The sequence below is a fragment of the Macaca thibetana genome, chromosome 9, assembly GCF_024542745.1.
Source record: "Macaca thibetana thibetana isolate TM-01 chromosome 9, ASM2454274v1, whole genome shotgun sequence".
Taxonomy (NCBI): Eukaryota; Metazoa; Chordata; class Mammalia; order Primates; family Cercopithecidae; genus Macaca; species Macaca thibetana.
In genome coordinates this window covers 29385638-29409630 of record NC_065586.1, presented here as the reverse complement: position 1 = coordinate 29409630, position 23993 = coordinate 29385638, and the positions used below count along the sequence as shown (strand labels likewise).

Genomic DNA, 23993 nt, shown 5'->3' with positions numbered 1-23993 from the left:
GAGGCCAAGATGGGCAGATCACGAGGTCAGGAGTTCGCGACCAGTCGGGCCAATATAGTGAAACCCCGTCTCTACTAAAAATACAAAAAATTAGTCGGGTGTGTTGGTGTGCACCTGTAATCCCCAGTACTCGGGAGGCTGAGGCAGGGGAATCACGTGAACCTGGGAGGCAGAGGTGCAGAGACCCGAGATTGCGCCATTGCATTCCAGCCTGGGAGATAGTACGAGACTCCGTCTCAAAAAAAAAGAAAACAAAGAAAAAGAGACTTATGAGTCGGGGAGATACCAGTTCTAGCCTCAGTTCTGCCAGTGGGTAGCTGTATAATCATGGATGAATCACTTCCTTTCGGCATAAATTTACTTATCTGTGAAAAGGAAAGGTTGAGCTAAGGTCCCTTCTACTCATTCTGTGATTCTAAGTTGGATATTTTGAGTTGGGGAAGAGCTGTATCACTGTTGGCATAATTCCCAGAGCTTAGCAAATATCAACAACTCCTTCTTTTAGTTTATTTGCACTGTACATATATATGCATTTTGTGATTTCAGTAGCTTCATCCATATATAATTATGCTCTTGGTACAGTTGTAACAGCACTTTGGTACAATTTAAAATTCTGCTGTTTTCACTAGTCTTAACTCATAAGTGTTTGCATATGTATTGTAAACTTAATATTTTTCTCTGTTTTCACTTTTACCTTTCCTAATAGCTGATAACCCATTGAGTAAATGTATTTTAATAAGTGTATTAAAACATATACTTAAAACATATTTAAATATATTAAAACATACTGATACACATCTTGACCACTGGGCAACTGAGCATCTCCATACTTCAGAGAATTTTTAATGTTTTTTTGGACCGTGTTACCCTAGACATTTTTGTAGATAGACAATTTTTTAAAAAGAGCTCCTCACACTTGTTGCTCGGTTCTATGTGCATTTCAGTGCACAAATGACTTTTGCCGCTGCTGTAAACAGGAAGAAACAAACTAAGGCAAAGAGCCCAGCTAAGTGAAACAGAGAGGAACAAAAGAAAATTAGAAGAACTTGGCTTTTGCTGCTGCCAAGCTGGGCAAATAGCGATCCTGGGGAGCCTGGTGTTAAATAACAAAGGAAGCAGGGAATGGGGCAGAAATCCCAGTGAGATCTGAACGGCATCTTCAGATGCTTGGCTGCCCCTGCCACACTCTAGGGAGCATCTGATCACCTGGGAAGGCTGGTGACCTTTGGCTTCTGACGTTGCACTGGTCAGACCAGCCGTCTCCAGAGAACTAAACCATCAATCATCCCCTGAGGGGAGACAGTTGGGTTCACAGCCTCACCGCCTCGAAGCATCCACAAACTGAATTAGCTAATGCCACGTTATTAGACATTTCTGCACTTTTCATTTATATTCAGAAGCTTGGAAATTTTCAATATGTCCTTGGGGGAAAATAGTTTGTTCAACCATTATAATTAGATTTGCTACCTCTTATCTAGATAAAGGAAGCGTAATTGACACTTTCCCCTTCTACCGGGGAAAGTGCCATTGCTGCTTCTGCAATGTATGGGTGAACTATTTGCAATGCTTGTTTCTCATGGCTTACCCCAGGACTAAGGCAGTTATTGGGCAAGAAAGGGAACTATCCATTGCTGAAACTGGGAGTAACTTGTGATAACCAAAATGAGTCACTGAGGCAAAAGTCTCAGTCGATCAGTTTATTAAGTCATCTTAAGGGCACATCCAGGGGAAAAAAATGCCATAGACGCATCTGTGGCTGTTATTCCAAACAAGTTTTCAGGTGGTTTAGCATTTATATCTTTTCTTAAAGGGGAAGGCATTGTAGAAAAAGGGGCAGGTAGGTGGTAAAGCAAATTTTACTGGTTTGTTTGTTTGTGTGTTTGTTTTTTATTGAGACAGAGTCTCAACTCTGTCACTGAGACTGGAGTGCGGTGGCATGATCTTGGCTAACTGCAACCTCCCTTCCCAGATTGAAGCAATCTTCCTGCCTCAGCACAAGTGTGCGCTACCACGGCTGGCTAATTTTTGTATTTTTGGTGGAGACGGGGGTTTTGCCGTGTTGGCAAGGCTGGTCTGAAACTGCTGACCTCAGGTGATCCACCCGCTTCAACCTCCCAAAGTGTTGGGATTACAGGCATGAACCACCTCACCTGGCCAAACTTTACATTTTTGGGAGACTTTATTTGGTGCCCAGTAAATCTACATTTTGCATAAGGTAAGGTGAATGTTTGAAGAGAAAAAAGGGAAAAAAGGAAGATTCAATTATGCAGAGTTTCTGGGTAGGTGGAGGAATGATTATTCTGGTGTTGTCTTTGTTCTGTACCAGGGAAGATAAGCTTTAATTGACATTATCGGTGTGGAATCGAATAGACTTTACTTTTAAGAGCTAGACTTAGATGGTAAACATAAAGTTACAATTGGCATGTCCTTGTTTATGGGAGGGCAGCAGAAAGTTTACTTACCCATGGGGGCAGTCCTGAGACCTTCTACTCTGGATAATGCTAGTAACAGCTCTTCATTTGAAAGAGGATGTTGCACGACTCAGCCTCCAGGCTTAATCTTTTATTTTGCATAAGGAGTTTGGGGGTCTTGAGATTTTTTAAATTTTCTTTTACACTTGGTTTGCAATAAGTAATGGCAAAGTCTGGTTAAAGTGGATTCAATCAAAACAATTTTAGTCGTGATTTAAATTACCAAGTAGGAAAAATCCAGAGGATTCTAGAAATTGTGTGTCAGTTTCAAATCCTACTGTGCTAGGTCATATGGAAGTGAGGAATATTGATAAAGTAAGAGGCAGTTCGGTATTTCTAGAGGTTAAATGCAAACCAATTCATTCCATTTCATTTAAGTATATGTTTCTTGGCTTTGGAAATCATATCCTATGATATTTAAAACTTTTCTCCCCCAGATTCTGGCTACATTGGAGATTGGCTGCTTTCTAAAACTGAAGGAGAAGCCCATGAAGAGACAGTGGATTCTTATTGAGTTTTGACTAGCAAAAGAAAAGATAATTATTGATGATTTCAGAATATGTTTGCAGCACCATGTGGAGTTCAGCTGCAGTAGCAGCAAAGACAAAACTGAGAGTTTTAGACATTTTCTCTTGTAATAACAACTGGTACCATTCTCATTTCATTGTGTGAGATGGATTTTTTAAAAACAAAACTTTAAATGTTCTTCTTAAATAAGCTTTTCCGGGTAGGTCTACCTGAGGGTTAAGGTGTTACCATCAAAGCAGTTGACTCCTTTCCTTAGACCACGTTCCTGGGCCTGATTCCCAGCTTGTTCTGTGTGACAGCCTCACATTTATAGGGATTATGGAAGAATTTCCAAGATAGAGGTTACAGGAAGACCTCTAAAGTGTAGGAACTCATTTTAATCACAGGTTCCTTGCTTGTCCATTCTGAAAGTATCAGTTTGTTTTTTCTCTCTACTTCAAGTTGCTCTGCCTAATGATTGGATTTATAGTAAAAAATAAACCATACTTAAATTCATATTGATCTACTTTGTTAGGCAAATTGGTCCTAGGGCCAATGGGTGGAGGATATAAAGAAACAGATTTGAATTCTATATTAGGAGGATTTTTTGAACATCTGACTGACTAATGAATGGGTTGCCTGGCCTGGAGGAAGCTCTCCATTGATGGAGATATTTCTATTGTAAACCAAAAATAAAATTCTAAGCCAAGTGACTGAATGGAACATGCTCTCAGCCTAGGGACCCAATGAAACCTGAAAAATTAGTTCACATCATGATGGGAAGGGAGGGGTCAGGCACGCCTCACTATACTCTCCTCCCTTTGGAGTTAAGGCAAACAACTGACCAGCATTAACTTTTCAAAAGAAGACATACACTTGGCCAACAAGCATGTAAAAAAAAAAAAATGCTCAGCATCACTAATCAATAGAGAAATGCAAATCAAAACCACACTGAGACCATTTCACACCAGTCAGAATGGCTACTATTAAAAAGTCAGAAAGTAACAGATGCTGGCGAGGTTGCGGAAAAAAGGGAATGCTTATACACTGTTGGTGGGAGTGTAAATTAGTTCACTGTGGACAGCAGTGTGGCAATTCCTTAAAGAACTTAAAGCAGAATTACCATTTGACCCAGCAATCCCATTCCTGGCCATAGACCCAAAAGTGTATAAATTGTTCTGCCATAAGGGCACATGTACACATATGTTCATCACAACACCATTCCCAATAGCAAGACATGGAATCAGCCTAAATGCCCATCAATGGTAGTAGACTGGATAAAGAAAATGTGGTGCATGTATACTATGGAATACTACACAGACATAAGAAAGGACGAGATCATGTCCTTTGCAGCAACATGGATAGAGCTGGAGGCCATTATCTTTAGCAAACTAACACAGGAACAGAAAACCAAATACTGCATGTTCTCACGCATAAGTGGAAGCTAAACAGTGGGAACACCTGGATACTAGGAGGGGAACACGAGACACTGGGGCCTACTTAAGAGTGGAGGCTTGGGGGAGAGAAAAGATCAGAAAAAATGCTCATTGGGTACTATGCATACTACCTGGATAATGAAATATCTGTACACCAAACCCCTGCAACATGCAGTTTTACCTACATAATAAACCCGCACATGTAATACCCCTGAACCTAAAATAAAAGTTAAAAAAAATAAAGATCCTAAGACTGACATAACGGTAAGATACCAAATTCCAATCTGACTCTAGTGTAGCATCATATGGCCGATAGCAGGCACTGAAAACAAATCAGAGTATTTTATCCCTTTGACATATCTTGAAATAGCTTTGTAAAGCTGTTTCTTTTGGGAGAGATTTACATTCCATAGAGAATCGCTTTCCCTTTCCAGGTCTTTTCCTGATACTGAAGAGATTGGCTGAGAGTCTAGCACCTTTTAATGGTCCGAATAGGAAACATTCGCCATCTATTGCCTTTGGGGGCAGCCATCTATGAGACTATGAGACTTCACCTACGTAAGAACCTTTGTCTCGAATGACGTAAACCCGGGAGGCGGAGCTTGCAGTGAGCTGAGATCGCGCCACTGCACTCCAGCCTGGGCGACAGAGCGAGACTCCGTCTCAAAAAAAAAAAAAAACAAAAACAAAAAAACAAAAAAAAACCTTTGTCTCCACAACCCCCATATTAACCCAAACACTCCTTTATATCTATTCCAGGTCTTTAGATAATAACTTAACTCTTTCAACCAATTTCCAGACAGAAAATCTTTGAATCAACCTATGATCTGTAAGCCCCCGCCGCCACAGTTGTCCCACCTTTCTGGATCGAACCAGTGTGTACCTCACACATACTGATTGGTGTCTTCTGTCTCTGTAAAGCATATAAAACCAAGCTGTAACCCAACCACCTTGGACGCATGTTCTCAGGACCTCTTGAGGCCGAGTCACAGGTCATGGTCCATAACCTTGGCAAAATAAACTTCTGAATTGACTGAGACCTGTCTCAGATACTTTTTCGGTTCATGCTATAGAAACTCTGTGTTTGTCTGACAAGGATGTTGCTGCAGAATAGCCTCCCTGAACTGGGGTGGGTCGAACTAAATCTTCCTAGGTCCATTTTAGCCAAAAGGAATTCTACAACTTCTCTATTGATGGCCCAAAGGAAGCATAGTTTTGTGAGTTTTTGGGGGGGTGGGGTTTGGCTTTTTGTTTTCACACGTTAAAAAAATTATGCAAAGATGTTCACTCAATTATTGCACTTGTAATTTCTGGTGCTTCTGTCATGATTTGGGGTGACTTTCATGAAAAGCTTATTCTCAAGCATATTTCCTGACCAGTGTGCCATGAGGTTAAAGAGGCTATTCAGAGTGAGGATGATTTTGCGCTTCCATGGTGAAGTGCAACGCAGCGGGTTTCTCTGGTGCAAGGTGGGGGAGCCCAGAGTGCATGGAGAGTGAGGGTCTGGCACAGGCTGTGTTTGGATCCCAGGGAACCTCTTAAGTGCAGGTGAATCGGGGTAAATGATAATGAAAATCTGCCTGAGGGAAAAGATGTGATCAAAGTATGTGCAAAGCAAGTATGTGTGTTTTGCTGGGTTGGGAGAAGATTGCTATAAGTTGATTATGAAAAGCCTGTGTAAACCAGAAATAAAATTCTAAGCGCCTCAGTCATTTGAATGAACCAGCCTCTTGGCCAAGGCCATTCCAAAATTAGCCTGAATAACTATTTCAGGCCATGATGGGCAGGGGGAATCAGACATGCCTCATGATACCCTCTTCCCTTTTGGAATTCAGACCCAGCTGACCAGCATTAAGATCAACACAGACCTTAAGACTGATAGAACAGACTCTTTAAGTCTAATAAGAAATATTTACAATCAGTTTTCTGAAGCCTGAAGCCTGTGACCTGGAGGCTTCATCTGCATACTAACACTGTGGTCTCCACAACCCCTTATCTTAACCAGACATCCCTTCCTATTGATTCTAAGTCTTTAGAGAGTAAGTGAACTCTTTCAGCAAATTTCCAATAAGAAAATCTTTGACTCTATCTATGACCTGGAAACCCTCACCCCCACTCCCAGCTTCCAGTTGTCCCACCTTTCTGTACCAAACCATTGTACATCTTACAGGTATTGATTGAAGTCTTCTGCCTTTCTCAAATCCATAAAGTCAAGTTGTAGCCCAATCACCTTGAGCACATGTTCTCAGGATCCCCTGAGCCTTTGTCGTGGGCCCTTGGCCTCTCATATTTGGCTGAGAATAAATCTCTTCAAATGTTACAGAGTCTGACTCTTTTTATCAACACCTGACTTAGAATCTTAGCACCATCTTTGGACCCACGTGCTCTGCTACCTATGAGTCCTTAGTTTCTGCCTCCCTTGGCCAAGTCTCCCCATTAACCATTCTATGAGGACAGGTGAATAGTGATTAAACATGAGGTGAAGCACAGTGTTTTTTGAGAACATCTGAATATCCTATGACCATTCCTGTAGCTAACATACACTTGAACCTAGAAAAGCCTATTTGAATTGTGACAGAATGTGTATACTCCTCTTTCCTCACCAAGCCCATCTAATTCCAGGAAGAAGTGTTTCTCCTTCTTCCTTCTAAATGCAACATCATTTTTCCCTTTGCATGTTTCATTGGTTTGGTTCCTTTTATTAATTATGTGTGTAAAGGGTATCGCCTCACTGATCACTAGACAATAAGCTCCTGGAGCAAAAGGATTTCTTTCTGTTTTGGTTGCTACTTTATACCAGGAACCTAGAGCAGTGTCTGGAACTTAGTAGATCCTTGACAAATATTTACTTAATGAGATAACAAATGCATCTCTCTGGCTAAACTGAAAGCTTCTTGGGGGCAGGAGGAGTCTCTTCGTCTGTCACTTCATCGATGGGCTGACACAGCAGCTGCCCTCTCCCCTGGCTAAGGGACTGTGGACTGAGATACCTACACGTGGGAACCTCTCTCAAAAGGGCTGAGGAGGGCGTGTGTTGTTGGAGGGGGTGTGACTAGAGGTTAAGATCTGCCAACATGCTGCTTAAGGTGTAGAAGATTCTTTCCAAGATGCATACAAATGAGATTTGGAAGAGATGCAAAGTCCAGAGCCAGCGTGGGTATCCATGCTAGGACCTTTGACTAGCCAGGATCACCAGCCCCTCCCAGGAAACTGTCTGATGGGCCGAGGGAGGGGGGACAGGAAGGGCGTGTGCTGGGTGTCACAACGGAGCCTTCCCTTCAAGACAGGTCTGAGAGGAAGTGTGTGGTAAGTCACACGGAGGCAGAAGGTCTGTTCCTGATCAGGGTTAAGGTGCCCTTTTGGTCTCCCTTCCAAGCCTGTGTAAGAAGCCCTGCATCTGTTGAAATAAACAAATGAGACAAGGAAGCGCAGAGGCAGTAAGCCTTACTGCAATGTGCCTAGTGTGGTTTGCAGCAAGGAGGAAGTCCGACTGGTGGGAGCATCCAGCCGAGCTCTGATGATCTGATACCATCTTTGAGTAACTGCTGCCCGGAGGGAATGTTTTACTTTTTGGCTGCTTTTCCGATGTGATCATTAGGAAAGAGGTAGGCACACTTTTCCCCAACTTCTATGCTAAGCTTCTTTGTCTGGAAAGGAAATTTTAGGTGCAAGGACTTAAAGTTGTCTTCTCGTGAGCTGATACTTTTGAGACAGTCAGGAGGATGTTAATTTAATGAAATCATGAACTTATGCTTCTTATCTCCTCCTCCTCCTCCTCCTCCTCCTCATTCTTCTCTCTCTCTCAACATGCACACACACACACACACACACACCATTCCATCTTTAGAAGTCATCATGCCTTTGCATGTCATGCTTTGTGCTGTGGTGGCTGGAGACTCTCCATCACCAGCTGTTCCTTAGGCTGTCATTCTGTGTGACATCCTTGCTGTTGACTTCTCATCCCTCCTCACTTGCATGTGCCCTAGATCTCACTTTCCTGCCCATCCTCTTTGGCTCATCCTCTTCTCTTCCCACACAATTCCCTTCTCCCTCCTTCCCAATTGTACCAGTCCTAGCCCCATTCCCTACCATGCCAATTACAAATGCAACCCCTTTATGACGGCTTCCTGCCCTACCTTCACAGGGAACTCACCTCTCTTCTGTCCTCCAGTGCTCTGAGCTTCTCCCATGAACTTTCCTTCTCCTGCTCCCGAGCCAGTTATTTGTGAGGCAAGCCCAGCAGGTGGTGTCCATGCCTGCTGGTTGCCTTCTCCTTCCCTGTCACTTTCCTTGCTATTTTTTTTTTTTTTTTTTTTTTTTTTGAGACGGAGTCTCATTCTGTCGCCCAGGCTGGAGTGCAGTGGCGTGATCTCAACTCACTGCAGTCTTCACCTCCTGGGTTCAAGCTATTCTCCTGCCTCAGCCTCCTGAGTAGCTGGGATTACAGGCACCCACCACCACACCCAGCTAATTTTTGTATTTTTAGTAGAGACAGGGTTTTACTATGTTGGCCAGGCTGATCTTGAACTCCTGACCTGAAATGATCCACCTGCCTCGGCCTTCCAAAGTGCTGGGATTACAGGCATGAGCTGCGGTGAGCTGTGATCAGCGCCACTGCACTCCAGCCGGGGCAACAGAGTGGGACCCCCATCTCAAAACAAAAACAAAAAAAAAAAAAAAAAGAAAAAGGAAAAAAAAGTAGCTGACTTTCTAATCATTCATCTCCAGACTTTCCAATCTGTACTCAATGCTTTTGGTTTTAGATTTTTCTTTTTCTAGTAACATATTTGATGAAGAAGTCCCATCTGATGCAGAGGAGACTTGCATGCAGAAAGAAGTTGTCGCTGTTTCTTAAACTGTGGCTTCACTGGCTTCATTACCTACATCTTCTCTTCTCACAAATATATGTTGTTTGTATTTACCATGACATTTGAGAATTTAGTAAAAGTTAGTGGAGCAAGTTAGTCCCCTTAGTTGCCTACAAGCAGCTCTAAACCCAGGTGTTTTGTTTTGTTTTGTTTGAGACGGAGTCTCACTCTGTTGCCCAGGCTGGATTGCAGTGGCACAATCTCTGCTCACTGCAACCTCTGCCTTTCAGGTTGAGGCCATTCTCCTGCCTCAGCCACCCAGGTAGCTGGGATTACAGGCGTGTGCCGCCATGCCAGGCTAATTTTTGCATTTTCAGTAGAGATGGGGTTCACCATATTGGCCAGGCTGGTCTCGAACTCCTGACCTCTGGTGATCCACCCACCTCAGCTTCCCAAAGTAGTGGGATTACAGGCGTGGGCCACTGTGCCCGGCCACCCAGGTGTTTTTAATTTTATGCATGGGCTGCTACAAGAAAACCAATGCTGGGAGATGGTCATGCATTCAGCTTAGGTCACCTCAGGGTACCCTCAACATAAAATGTGAGAGGAGAGCTGCAGAAGCAATGGACAAGAAGAGAACATGGGTTTTAATATCCCCCACACATCTTCCAGCTTCTACTCTGCTCACTAATTTCATTTTGAACAAAAGCCTGTTGATTCTTCTTACTCAGGCTAGTTTCCTGCATTTACTGAACAGAATTCCTCCAGGGAACGGCCTCTTGGCTAAATCAACATACACCTGTCATTCACAGATGCAGGGCTCTAGCAAGATTCTAGAGCAGGGTCCCCAACCCCCGGGCCATGGATCGGTACTGGTTTGGGCCTGTTTGGAACCTGCACAGCAGGAGGTGAGCAGCAGGTGAGCCAGTGAAGCTTCATCTGTATTTGCAGTTGCTCCCCACTGCTTTCATTTCCCCCTGAGCTCCACCTCCTGTCAGATCAGCAGCAGCGTTAGATTCTCATAGGAGCATGAACCCTATTGTGAACTGCGCGTTTGAGGGAGCTAGGTTGCGTGATCCTTATGATAATCGAATGCCTGCTGATCTGCCACTATCTCCCATCACCCTTAGATGGGACTATCTAGTTGCAGGAAAACAAGCTCAGGGCTCCCACTGATTCTACATTATGGTGAATTGTGTAATTATTTCTTATATATTACAGTGTAATAATAATAGAGATAAAGTGCACAATAAATGTAATGCACTTGAATCATCCTGAAACCATCCCCTCCAACCCCCGGTTCATGGAAAAATTGTCTTCCACAAAACCAGTCCCTGGTGCCAAAAAGACTGGGGATTGCTGTTCTAGAGCCTTTGTCTTTCAGATAAGGTAGACCCTGGCTTCACTTCTAAAAGGAAGATAAATGACTTTCTAGTGATATTGCCCATTTTAAACAAATGTTTCTGCACCTTAGACTGAAGGCAGGTAGGCAGGGTCATTGCTGGAGTGGCTTCCTGCTTGAACATTGTAGTTTCTTTGAGTTGAAGGTAGAACATTAAGATGTGATCACTGAAGGATGAGCATCAAGCACAAATGAGCTCCTGACATAGTTTACACAGCACTTGGATAGAAAGGGCCATCCCTTTCCCTCTTTCCTTATGGAATTGGGAATCTGACAGTAAGTGGCCAATGAAAATGTATCCTGGCTGGTCACAGTGGCTCTTGCCTGTAATCCTAGAACTTTGGGAGGCTGAGGATGGAGGATCGCTTGAACCCAGGGGTTGAGAGCAGCCTAGGCAACATAGTGAGACCCGTTTCTATAAAAACATAAAAATTAGCTGAGCATAGTGCTGCACAGCTATAGTCCCAGCTACTTAGGAGGCTGAGGCAGGAGGATTACATGGGCTCCATTACCTGGAGCCCAGGAGTTTGAAGCTGCAGTGAGCTATGATCGTGCCACTGCACTTCAGCCTGGGCAAGAGTGAGATCCTGTCATTCTGACCCAGGTGTTACTCTAAGCAGCACTGACAACCTTCATGGCTGGGCTGTGCTTGGTTCTCCTGGCAAAATTTTTTCTTTGGTTTGGGGATATCACCAGTACATGACAAGACAAAGGGGCACGAGGAATGGAGACCTTCCAGCATCTTTCGCGTTGCATGCTTGGAAACACTACTTGGGGGTGGAAAGTGAATGCATCTTTGTGGCATCTGAGTTCCCAGCAAGAGGTGTGTGCTGAGCTGAAGGCAAAAAGGGAAGGGGTAGAATTTTATAGAATAGGACATCTGGGGCATTCACAGGGAGGGAGATTCAATCCTATTCATTCCCTGGAGTTATTTCTCTTTCCTTAAGTTTACACTTTTTAAATTTGAAATTGAGATATGACCACATTTAAATAGCAATGATGAAACATGTAGTTGATCCAGTTACTTTGTCATCCTTTATTTAGAAATGTTCCTAAGTAGTAAGTGATCTCTAGTCCAGGAGGCAGATGGGTTCTGATGACCTGGGAAGAACTCTGTTGTTACCAAGGCTAAATCTCAACAGATGTTTCCAAGACCCAAGGGTCACGGCTGTGTGCCAGTAGGAAAAGAGAGGTGGAAAATCTCCTCCATACGGCCAAATGGGTGTTACATGCTAGGCAAATGCCAACCTAAATGTAGCCCTTTATGTGGTCAAGGCTGTTGTCAAAAGCAGAAAGAGCTAGCTCTAATTTATCCAAACCAATGTCCAGCTCAGCGTTCCAACTGCCAGCTGCTCCGGCCCCTTAAGGTGATAACTCAGGACCCAGAGTGACCTCTCTTGCTCCATTGGAGCCAGCCAAACCCTTGTGGTTCTTTTTCCTACTTACCTTTGACAAGAGGAAATCTCTGCAAACCTCCGTGTGCAGTTCCAGAAACATGTTTTACTTTATCATCATGCTGAAAGACTGCTTTGTAAGTTCTCTGCACTGGGGGTAAGCTGGCTAGCATTTACCAAGTATTTTTGTATAGCGAGTTAGTCTTTGCTCTTAAAGAGTTATATCGTGCACACACACACACACACACGCACTTTTTTTCCCCACTTAAAAACAGAAGAATGAATGAATGTATATATGTTTAGGTGACACAGAGAGGCAATGTTACCAAAACACCAGGGGTTTGTTCTTGATCCTGCTGCTGCTCGCCACATAGAAAGCCAATCACTGAGACAATCAGTATTGCCAGGAAAGAAGGCTTTATTCAGGTGCTGCAGGTGAGGAGATGGGAGATCAGTCTCAAATCCATCTCTCTGACTGACTAAAATCAGGGGTTTATATAGCAGGGAAGAAATGTAACCATGCCTGGGAACAGGAATTACGGAGAGGTAAGGATGAGGAATTGGTCAACAGGAAGCAGGGGGGTCAGTAGGTATCATGATGGGTGAGGTGTTTTATTGCCTAGATGCAGTGATCTGGTGAGTTGCAGCTCCTCGATACTATCTCAGAGGACTGATGGTTGGTTTCCTGAGAAAGGAGCTCAGATAAGACAAATGTAACTTTCTCAGGTTTCAAGATTGGGAAGGGTCCATTTCTATGTTTAAAATCATAAACATCAGTCCTATGGGCAATTGGGCTGATCAGGCATATAGCAATAAGATACCCATGAATACATCTTTACTATCATGAACACATCTTTGTGTAACACTTGGGTGAAGACTGGAGGAAAGGGCATGGTTTTTCTATTGGGAGGGTGGATAAGGGGGAGAAAAATTATTAGTTTTATTCTTAGAACAGTTGAGGGTGAAGATGTAACATGGCTTGATGGACAGGAAATGGAAGCTTGCTACAGTGGGACTGGTGGAAGAGCAGAGGTGTGCCTTGTGAGGTTCTGCGGGTCTGCGTGGGTGGGAGTAGCTTGGACAGGGCTGGTTTCTTCTTCTTTTTTTTGTTTGTTTTAGAGACAAGGTCTCACTCTGTTGCCCAGACTGGAGTGCAGTGGCGCAATTGTAGCTCACTGTAACCTTTAATTCCTGGGCTCAAACGATCCTCCAGTCTCAGCCTCCTGAGTAGCTAGGACCACAGGCATACACTACCATGTCCAGCTAATTGGTTAACTTTTTATTTACAGAAATGGGGTCTTGCTATGTTGCCTAAGCTGATCTCAGACTCCTAACCTCAAGCAGTCCTCCCACCTTGGCCCTGCAAAGTGCTGGGATTACAAATATGAGCCTATTGTGCCTGGCTGAGGGCTGGTTTCTATAAATGGTGGTATGCCAGGCTTCATACTGGGGCCATGCGTGTGGACTGGGCTCATTGGCCTGATTGCTCTAGCGATATGTGGGGTAGGAAGAATCATGCCCCCATCTCCTCCTCTTCAAAAAATGTCCACATCCCAACCCTGGAAGCTGTGAATATGTTCAGTTATATGGCAGTTGGGAATTAAGGCTGCGAGTCAGCTGTCCTTGAGATGGGGAGATTATCCTGGACTATCCAGGTGGGACCTTTGTAATCACAAAGGTCCACGGAAGTGAAGAAGGAAGTCAGGAGAGTCAGTGTCAGAGTGATGCCATGGGACACGGTCTTCAGGGCTGTTGCTGCCTTGAAGATGCAGGAAGGGGCTGTGAGCCAAGGAATGCAGGTGGCTGGACAAGGCAAGAAAATGGATTCTCTCTGAGAGCCTCCAGCAGAAATGAGGCCCTGCCAACACCTTGACTTGTAGCCCAGTGAGACCCAGACATCTAACAACTAAAACTATACATAAGAATTTGTGTTGTTTTAAGTCACCATGTACATAGTCATTTGTTACAGCAAGCTATAGCAAACAATCCAAATGGAGACCTGTCTCTAGTTTGGAAATGCGAGACATTCTTATTTATTTGTGGAATATAATATAATGGAAAATTTATGGAATATAAATAACTCCAAGAAGATTCTTGTCAACATTAATTCTGAGATTTTTCTAAGCTAATTTATTTTACTACAGTAAGGCCAGGAACTTTATTGCTTTGCTGTTGTCTCCTCACTGCCTCAATCGGTGACTAATTCATTCCTTTTTGAATGAATGAATCTTTTCTAACCAAACCCATGAAAAACGCTAAGAAACACCCCGCCACCTTTTTTTGAGACAGAATCTCATTTTGTCACCCAGGCTGGAGTGCAGTGGTACGATCACAATTCACTGCAGCCTCAACCTCCCAAGTTCAAGCTATCCTCCCCACTCAGCTTCCCAAGTAGCTGGGACCACAGGTGCACACCACCATGTCCGGCTAATTTTTAGTTTTTTTTTTTTTTTTAGAGATCAGGTCTTGCTGTGTTGCCTAGGCTGGTCTCAAACTCCTGGGCTCAAGTGAACCTCCTGCCTTGGCCTCCCAAAATCCTCTGATTACAGGTGTGATCCACTGTGCTTGGCCCCACCTTTTAAAAAAAAAATTTATGCTAAAGGGTATCACTATTAGTAGAAATGTTAAATTGAGGCTCTTGTTACAGACAAGGCATATCATACTTTGCATTATCATTCAAAGATGAGAGGCTTAATTAGAGAATTTTCTACAGTTGGGTTTTAACAAGAGCCGTTATTACTTCCTTAGGGTCTAAGAACTTCTTGGTGCCTACACATGGTTGAAATGTTAACCCTGTCCTTTGCTGCTTAGCAAGACTGCTGTAATGCTGATATGGTTTGGCTTTGTGTCCCCAACCAAATCTCATCTCGAAATTGTAATCCCCACACATCTAGGGAGGGACCTGATGGGAGGTGATTGGATCATGGAGGCGGTTTCCCTCATGCTATTCTTGTGATAGTGAGTTCTCACAAGATCTGATGGTTTAAAAGTGTTTGGCAGTTCCCTCCTAGCTCTCACTCTCTCTCTCCTACTGCCATGTAAGACATGCCTTGCTTCCCCTTTGCCTTCCGCCATGATTTTAAGTTTCCTGCGGCTTCCCCCACTATGCAGAACTGTGAGTCAATTAACCCTCTTTTCTGTATAAATTACTCAGTCTCAGGTAGTTCTTTATAGCAGTGTAAAAATGGACTAATACAAATACATAGCAAGTTAGGACCTTAAGTCAGTGATTAAAAAAAAAAAAGTATTCACTATTTGTGAAACTCAGCTTGGAATATCTGATATTATTTACTAACATATAATTAATGGTCATTGCACAGCATCTTTTAGAATAAGAATATTCCTAGTGTAGATTTATTTCTTCACTCATTCTCTAAAGAAATCTTTGCTAAGGCAGGTCACAGTAGCTCATGACTGTAATCCCTGCACTTTGGGAGGCCAAGGTGGGTGAATCATCTGAGGTCAGGAATTCAACACAAGCCTGGCCAACATGGTGAAATCCCATCTCTACTGAAAATACAAAAATTAGCTGGGTGTGGTGGTGGGTGCCTGTAATCCCAGCTACTCGGGAGACTGAGGCAGGAGAATTGCTTTAACCTGGGAGGCTGCAGTTGCAGTGAGCCGAGATCACACCACTGCACTCCAGCCTGGGCAACAGAGTGAGACCCTGTCTCAAACAAACAAACAAACAAACAAAAACTTTGCTAAGATCCTGCTGTGTGCCAGGCACTGGAGAAACAAAGATAAATAAATAATATATGGAATTTTTTCCAGAGGAAGCCACATTCTAAATTCTAAGAAAGATAAGTGAGTAGCTCAAGAGAACATGGAATAGCAGTGATAAAATAATTTAGGGAGCCAAGAGGAAGGAACTTCCCACTTTGCAGGGAAAGTGCAGCAGAGAGGAGGAGATATTTGTACCTAGTACTGAAGCACAAGGAGGAGCATAGCAAATGGAAGGAATAAACATTATTAATTGCCTACTGAATACCAGGCACCATGCTGGGCACTTATGTGTGTAATTTTATTACTTAAGTTTTACCCTAAGGAAAATTGGATTTAGTTAAGTAACTTTGCAAAGCCACCTAGAGTGGCATTTCTATTTTTTTCTTTTTTCTTTTTTTAGAGACAGGATCTTGCTCTGTCGCCCAGGCTGGAGCACAGCGGCGTGCTCACGGCTCGCTGCAGCCTCAACCTCCTACGCTTAGGTGATCCAGGGTGGCATTTCTGGTTATTGTCTTAGACGTCATTGGTTTTAACACTCTAGAGGAGAGATTGGCAAACTGTAAAGGGCCATATTATAAATGTTTCAGGTTTTGTGGACCATACAGTCTTTGCTCTAGTTATTCAACATTGACACTGGAACATGAAAACAGCGATAGGTAATACAGAAATGAATGAGCATGGCTGTGTTCGAATACAACTTTATTGGCAAAAATTGGCAGTGATCTGGCCCACAGGTTACAGTGTGCTGACCCTGGTCTAGAAGAGCAATTGCAGGTACCATTTTGTTTGGGGATGTTTGTGGAGAGGGAGCCTACAGGTTTCATTAGCTTCTTAAGTGGGTCAGCAACTACTGGGATTTCTGGTCAGTGACAGTTTCAGAATGTATTATAGAACCTCACAGAGAAATGATAGCAGGCGGGATTAATAATAGAGATTCAGACTGACCCAATTTTCTAGCATTTTACATCATAGGGATTAATATTTTACAGACCTCTGAGAATCCAGATATAATACATCTTTAGGTCATTAGAGAGGAGTCCAAAGAGAAAACCACACTAATTCAGTCTTGGCAGAGGGTTTGACATTGTGTGGCCATGTGTATAGTTTAACTTGGAGATTAAAAAAAAATAGGAATAGAGATGATATGTCTGGAGCCATTGGAAAGAAATAAGGTAAATATCTGAATGGAAGATCTAGGAGAAGCCTGGAGTATACAGCCTCTGTCTATCCTGCTGTCTTCTGGAAAGAGGCAGAAACAGCTGGTTAGTGTAGGAAGGGAGGGGATATGTGATCGGAAGTCCCAGCTTCAGTTTGGAAAAGCAGAATGCATCCTTGACATCTTAAAACAATAAGCCAGAAAAATCTGTGTTGAATAGTTGATACTGTGGGAAAAGTCACTAAGTTCAGAGATTTGAGTAAGGAATACTTTAGAGCAAAACAGCAAATTTTCTTTTAAGAACAGATCTTTCCAAAGCATATCCTGAGAGATGTAGTGTGGTGGGAAAACACCTGGGAAAACCAATAAAGGATTTCCAAAATGTTATTGAAAGGAAACATTGGGAAGTTGTTGAAGGCATCTATCCCGGGGCTACGTGACTAAAAGGAGATTTTTCTCTTGGCTGATAATGGAAGGGTGGATAAGTAAGGTTACTTTGGGGAGCTAATTTCTTTTGAGTAAAATTTTCAAAAATGAAAAGCAGATGAAGTTTTTAAGATGGGTTCAAGGTTTAGACGGTTCCAGCTGGATTGAAACATTTTCTCCTTAACAGAGGAAATAGATGAAAAGTGAAGTCGGTGCCTGCAGTCTCTGGGGTCTCTGCGCCTGGTGTTCCAAAGTGGATTTTGATCTGGTCCCTCATCAGACTCTGCTGTTGCTCTTAGGGTTGGATAGGAGGAAAGCGGGAGGAAAAGATGGAAAATAGAGGAGTTGATGGACTCCTGGAAGAAGCACATGTTAGCCAGACATAGTTATTCCAATCAAAACAATTTAAACTTTCCCTTCCATTTTGAATCCTGGGCATGATTCCTGTCTTGGATGAAACAGATGTGATTCTGGGATGTGTACAAAATCGTATAATATGGAGGCTGAGCCTTGCTGGCTTTCCTGCCACTGCACTTCACTCTAACTTGCAGGGATCAATTCGATCCTGTTTTACATTCTCTTGTTGTTTCTGGCCTCTTTCTAGATGAAATGCAGCTTCGTAAAACTCAGAGTTTCCTCAACCTATAAATCTTAGGACAGCTGAAGAAAATAATCTGTAAAGCCGATAAATACTTTGATATGGATTATGTCAAACAAACGATGTTTGCACAAAAGACTTTAACATGTAAACCAATTAAAGATTCTTGTCACTTGACTTCTCTTTCCCATCAGACTAAGCCTTTGTGTCGCAGAAATGTGACAGAAAGTACCCACCACACTCTACAGCCTGGCTGACATGCTTTTGTTTTAGCAAGGGTTAAATAAAGGGGCTCTTCAAAGCACTGATGATCTATTTTATAAAGCTTTGAAGCTTTCATTAGCTTCACTGGAAATCTTTGTTTCCTGGAAAGTTCTCTAATGGAATATATCGCTTCTCACAGAAATCCATTTCTTAGCTGTATACAGTCAGTGGCCTAGTTGGTGGAGATGCTATCGCAAGATTAAATTAATATCTAAACTGGTCCTGAGTCAACTATTTCCATTGTAAAATGTTTAAAGTCTTAAGGTTTAAAACTGTCGGGGTCAAATTAACCTTTTCTTTATCTTTTTATTTTATTTATTTATCTTTTTTGAGATGGAGTCTCACCCTATCTCCTAGGCTGGAGTGCAGTGGTGCAATCATAGCTCACTGCAACCTCGACCTTCTGGGTTCAAGTGATCCTCCCTGCTCGGCCTGCCAGGTGGCTGGGACTACAGGTGCACACCACCATGCCCAGCTAATTTTTAAATTTTTTGTAGAGACAAGGTCTCCCTGAGTTGCCTAGGCTGGTCTTGAACTCTTGGGCTAAAGTGATCCTCTCATCTCAACCTCCCAAACTGCTGAGATTATAGGCGTTGCCACCATGACCGACAGCTTTCCTTTATCTTAAATCACATCACTAACTCCCAGAGAGTGATATCAATACATTTTCCAGCAATTCAGGTGGCTGCTAACCTGCTTCATCCCAACGTCTCGATCTCCATCTCCATCAACGGCACCTTCGTTCACTCAGTGACCCAGGCTGACTGCTTCTCATTGCCTCCACTGTCACCTCCCAGCCCAGGGCCATCGTCTCTGTCAGTAGAGCTGTGGGGGCCTCCTATAGAGCTCCATGCTTCTTCTCATCCACTTTCCTGTCTACCCATTCCCCAAAGTCTGTTTTCCTCAGAGCAACTACAGTGAGTCTTTATAACTAAGTTGAGATTATGTCACTCTCTTGTTTTTATCCAACTGGGGCTTCTAGAAACTCTGAGAATAAACTCCAAAGTCCTGGCCCCAGAGCCTGTGTGGCCAGCACTCAGCCATCACTGACCAACACTTCCTGCTGGCTACCCGGGCTCTCTTCCTTTCACTCTCTGCACGCCAGCCAGACTGGCCACTTTGCAAGTTTCTTGCACATACCGGTCATACTCTCATCTCAAGAGGTGGAAGTTGGCGCTTGTTCTTTCCCCCAGTGAAACTCTCCCTGCAGATGTGCCCCAGCCTTCTTCCCCAGTTCTTCTGGGGGCTCTGCTCAAATGGTAGCTCCTCAGAGACACAGACCACTTTATCTAAAACAGAATCCCCCATCCTCTTAGTCTACCTTTCCTTCCCTGCTCTTATCAGCTGACGTTCAGTCTCTTAGGGATCAATGCGTATATTTGTCCATTCATTTATTTATTTGTCAGTTACTCCCAAGAGAATGTGAGCTCCATAGAGACATGGACATTGGTTTATCATTGTACCTGTAGTGCCTAGAACAGTACTCAGCACACGTGGGCAACCAGGAGTACTGACTCTAGAAAAAAACCAGAATCCTTCACATTGTTTTTGGTCTGGGTATGTAGACTGAATCGTAGTGCAGTTTTGTTTTTTCAATAGTACAGTGATTTGAAAAAATCTTTCTGCCCCGCTAAAGGTTTGCCATTTGACGGTCAAGGTTTATTTTAGATTTGGCCGGCGCAGTGGCTCACACCTGTAATCCCAGCACTCAGGGAGGCCAAGTTGGGTGGATCACCTGAGGTCAGGAGTTCGAGACCAGCCTGGCCAACACGGTGAAACTCTGTTTCTGCTAAAAATACAAAAATTAGCCGGGTGTGGTGGCATGTGCCTGTAGTCCCAGCTACTTGGGAGGCTGAGACAGGAGAATTGCTTGAACCCTGACGACAGAGGTTGCAGTGAGCTGAGATGGCGCCATTGCACTCCAGCCTGGGCAACAGAGTGAGACTTCGTCTCAAAGAAAAAAAAACTATCTTAGATTTTACTTCTTGCCTGAAGATATTAGCAGTAACCTTGACTTACTTTCAACATAATTCAACATTTGGATCGTAGTACCTGATTATGTCAGTGAGTTAGCGGTTTTGTAGGCCTCATCTGTGTAGACAGACAGCTACTGGATCCTTTCTGCCTTCTTTCCTCGGTGATGAGCAGGTGCATACTTAGCATGAGGGCAAACAGCCCCATATTCCTCTATTTTTTTTTCTTTTTTTGAGACAGGGTCTCACTCTGGTGCCCAGGCTACAGTACAGCACTCCTCTATTTTTAATACATGATAATTCCCATTATTATCTAAACACTCAAGAGGTTGCTTTAAGAAATGTTATATGACTAAGGGAGCTTTACTCTCTAAAAATAAATAACTAATAATCTTCCTGTAAATATAGAGTGAGAAGAAATTGGAGCTGGGAGTTAGTAAAGGAAGTTACATACATGGTTTGTAGAACCTTTAGAAGATGACAATAGCCCTATTCCATGAGATGATTTTATTGGCATCATTTCTCTGAGCTACTTTTAGAAAGTCAGATTTATTGGTATATAACGCATATATAATAAAATTGCCTCTTTTTAGTGTACAGTTTATTTATTTATTTATTTATTTTGAGAGACAGGGTCTTGCTGCATCATCCAAGCTACAGTACAGCACCACAGGTATGGTTCCCTGCATCCTTAAACTCCTGGGCTCAGGCAGTCCTCCCGCCTCAGCCTCCTGAGTAGCTAGGACAGTAGGTACACGCCGCACCACTACTCCTGGCTTATTTTTATTTTTTGTAGAGACATGGTCTTACTATGTTTCCCGGGCTTGTCTTGAACTCCTGACCTCAAATGATCCTTTCCTCTCAACCTCCCAAAGTGTTGAGATTACAGGTGTGAGCCACTGCACCTGGCCCAGGTCTGTTTTGATAAGCCCATACCATTGTGTAACCACCGCCATAATCAAGATGTAAATATCCATCATCCTGAAAAAGTTCCTTTTTGCCCCTGTGTCATCAGTCCCCACACTCAGCCCCCAAACCCTGGCAACGACTGCTGTTTTCTATCCCTATAGTTTTGCCTTTTCCAGAATGTTATGCAAATGGAGTCACACAGGATGTCTTTTGAGTCTGGCTTCTCTCATTTAACATGATGCTCTCATTTAACATGATGCCCTGGCCGGGCGCGGTGGCTCAAGCCTGTAATCCCAGCACTTTGGGAGGCCGAGGCGGGCGGATCACAAGGTCAGGAGATCGAGACCACAGTGAAATCTCTACTAAAAATACAAAAAATTAGCCGGGCGCGGTGGCGGGCGCCTGTAGTCCCAGCTACTCAGGAGGCTGAGGCAGGAGAATGGCGGGAACCCGGGAGGCGGAGCTTGCAGTGAGCCGAGATCGCGCCACTGCACTCCAGCCTGGGCGACAGAGCGAGACTCCGTCTCAAAAAAAAAAAAAAAACATGATGCCCTTAAGCTGATCACATTGTTGTGTGTCAACAGCAGTTCCTTTTTGTTGCTGCGTCGTGTTCCATTGTATGGCTGTAGTTTGCTTATTCACTCACCAAAGGACTTTGAGATTGTTTCCATGTTTCAGTGATTATGAATAAAACTCCGGTTCCATTTATGAGTAGATTTTTCTGGAAACATAAGTTTTCACTTTCTCTTCTTCACTGTAAATACATAGGGTGTGGAGTTGCTGGTTCATATGGTAAGTTTAACTTTATGAAAAAAGGAAGAAACACCTGCTCGGCTGTTTCCCAAAGGACCCGTGCCGCTTTTTTGAATTCCAACCAGCAAAATGTGAGAGCTCCTAGTTGCTTCAGAGCCTTCAAGCACTAACGCTCTGTATTAGTCTTTTCTCACGCTGCTAATAAAGACATACCCAAGACCGGGATATTATAGAGGAAAGAAGTTTAATGGACTCTATGGGAGCTACAGTTCAAGATGAGGTTTGGGTGGAGACACAGCCAAACCATATCATGCCCAGTGTGATTTTCTTCCTTGAAGAGAAACCTCGGAATATGACTTTCCCCTTTCTTCCCTCAATTTTGTGTTCCCATCCTTCTACTTAGAACTTCAAATTACTTTTGCTTAAAAGTCCTTCTAGCTTCACTATTGCCTGAGTTTCTTTTTTCCTTCTCTGCACATAACAGTGTGTTGTACTCTGGAGATGCTAAGTGCACATCTGTTTCACTTGGGTGTAGCAAACTAAGTAAAACTGAGCTCAAGGGTAATACCCACCCTTAGTGAGACCTTGGCGTAAGTGTACCAGGCTCACTGGTCGTCTGTACGAGGCGGTGGACTCCTATCCGCAGATCTAGAGAGAGATCCCTATCATGTCTTTCCAGGCAAAAAGGTATCCTTAGGTGTGGGATATAAAACTGTGTTGGGGCTTTCTCAGTGACAAAGATCCCTTTTGCCCCTGGCAGAGAAGTCAGGTGCAAATCTCTATGCTTATTAAAAGGCATATAGATTTATCCTGGAGATACTATGAAGGATGTTGTGAAATCTTGTGAAAACCTTTTGACCTCTCTGAAAGCTTTTGTATTATTTTTTGAAAGAGTGGAACATCAGAGCATAATGGTTAGGAGTAGGCCAGGTACACAGTGGCTCATGCCTGTAATGCTAGCACTTTGAAAGGCTGAGGCAGGAGGATCACTTGAGGCCAGGAGTTTGAGACCAGGCCTGGGCAACATAGTGAGACCCCATCTCTATAATAAATAAAAAATTAACCAGGCATGATGGCATGCGCCTGTAGGGCTGGCTACTCTTGGGAGGCTAAGGAGGGAGGATCCCTCGGTAACATGCATCCAGAAGGCATCACTTAAACCATGAGAAAGGAGGTGAAGGTCATCCAGGATCAATCAGGACCCATCCCCTTTTTTCCTCCATTATGGGGGTTGATAGACAGAGAGTCTGAAGAGTGAACTGGATCTCTTAGTGTATATTTGTCTTACCAAACATAGTTTGCATAGCAGTAGGTTTGTTTTGTTTTGTTTTGTTTGAGACGGAGTCTCGCTCTGTTGTCCAGGCTGGAGTGCAGTGGTGCAGTCTGGGCTCACTGCAAGCTCCGCCTCCTGGGTTCACTCCATTGTCCTGCCTCAGCCTTCCAAATAGCTGGGACTACAGGCACCCACCACCACGCCCGGCTAATTTTTGTATTTTTAGTAGAGACGGGGTTTCACCTTGTTAGCCAGTATGGTCTCAATCTCCTGACCTCGTGATCCACCCACCTCGGCCTCCCAAAGTGCTGGGCTCACAGGCGTGAGCCACCGCGCCTGGCCAGCAGTAGGTTTTTAAGTTTGGTATTTGTTGTCCACCTAGACAAAAAAGAGCAAGACCTAGTGTAGTAATTTATTTTCATGAAAATGTGCACCTGTGAAGTCAGTAGAGAGCAACAGAAAATATTTGCCTTCGCCAGGTGCTGAATTGCCTGGATTGCAACTGTTTGGGATTCAGGAGTCCAGAGACGGATCAGCATACCTCGAGATACCACGATTGCTTTGACTCTACTGCGAGCTTCTGGGGAGACCATGGTTTGTCTCTTTTTTTTTTTTTTTTTTTTTTTTTTTTTGAGACAAGATCTTGCTCTGTCACCCAGGTTGGAGTGCAGTGGTGGCAATCACAGCTCACTGGAGCCTCGACCTCCTGGGCTCAAGAGATCCTCCCATCTCAGTCTCCTGAGTAGCTGGCACTACAGGCTTACTTAAAAAAACTTTGTAGAGATAGGGTCTCACTGTGTTGCCCCAGCTGGTCTTGAACCCTGGCCTCAAGCGATTCTCCCACCTCAGTCTTCTAAAGTGCTGGGATTATAGGCATGAGTCCTTGCTTCTTTCTTA

At 43.6% G+C, this 23993-nt stretch overlaps 1 protein-coding gene across 3 annotated transcripts in view; it reads left to right on the top strand.

The window, feature by feature from the left end:
- The window catches only part of LOC126962977 (supervillin), a 270490-nt gene that overhangs the window by 43439 nt on the left and 203058 nt on the right, over nucleotides 1–23993 (top strand). The window contains exon 1 of one of the 3 annotated variants that reach the window (XM_050804732.1): nucleotides 7732–8019. The exons of 1 other annotated variant lie outside the window; for it this stretch is intronic. The gene's annotated coding sequence lies outside the window, so the exon portion shown is untranslated. Of the gene's footprint in view, nucleotides 1–7731; nucleotides 8020–23560; nucleotides 23691–23993 lie in introns of those variants that run through there. One more of the 3 variants, XM_050804731.1, reaches the window with a different exon arrangement.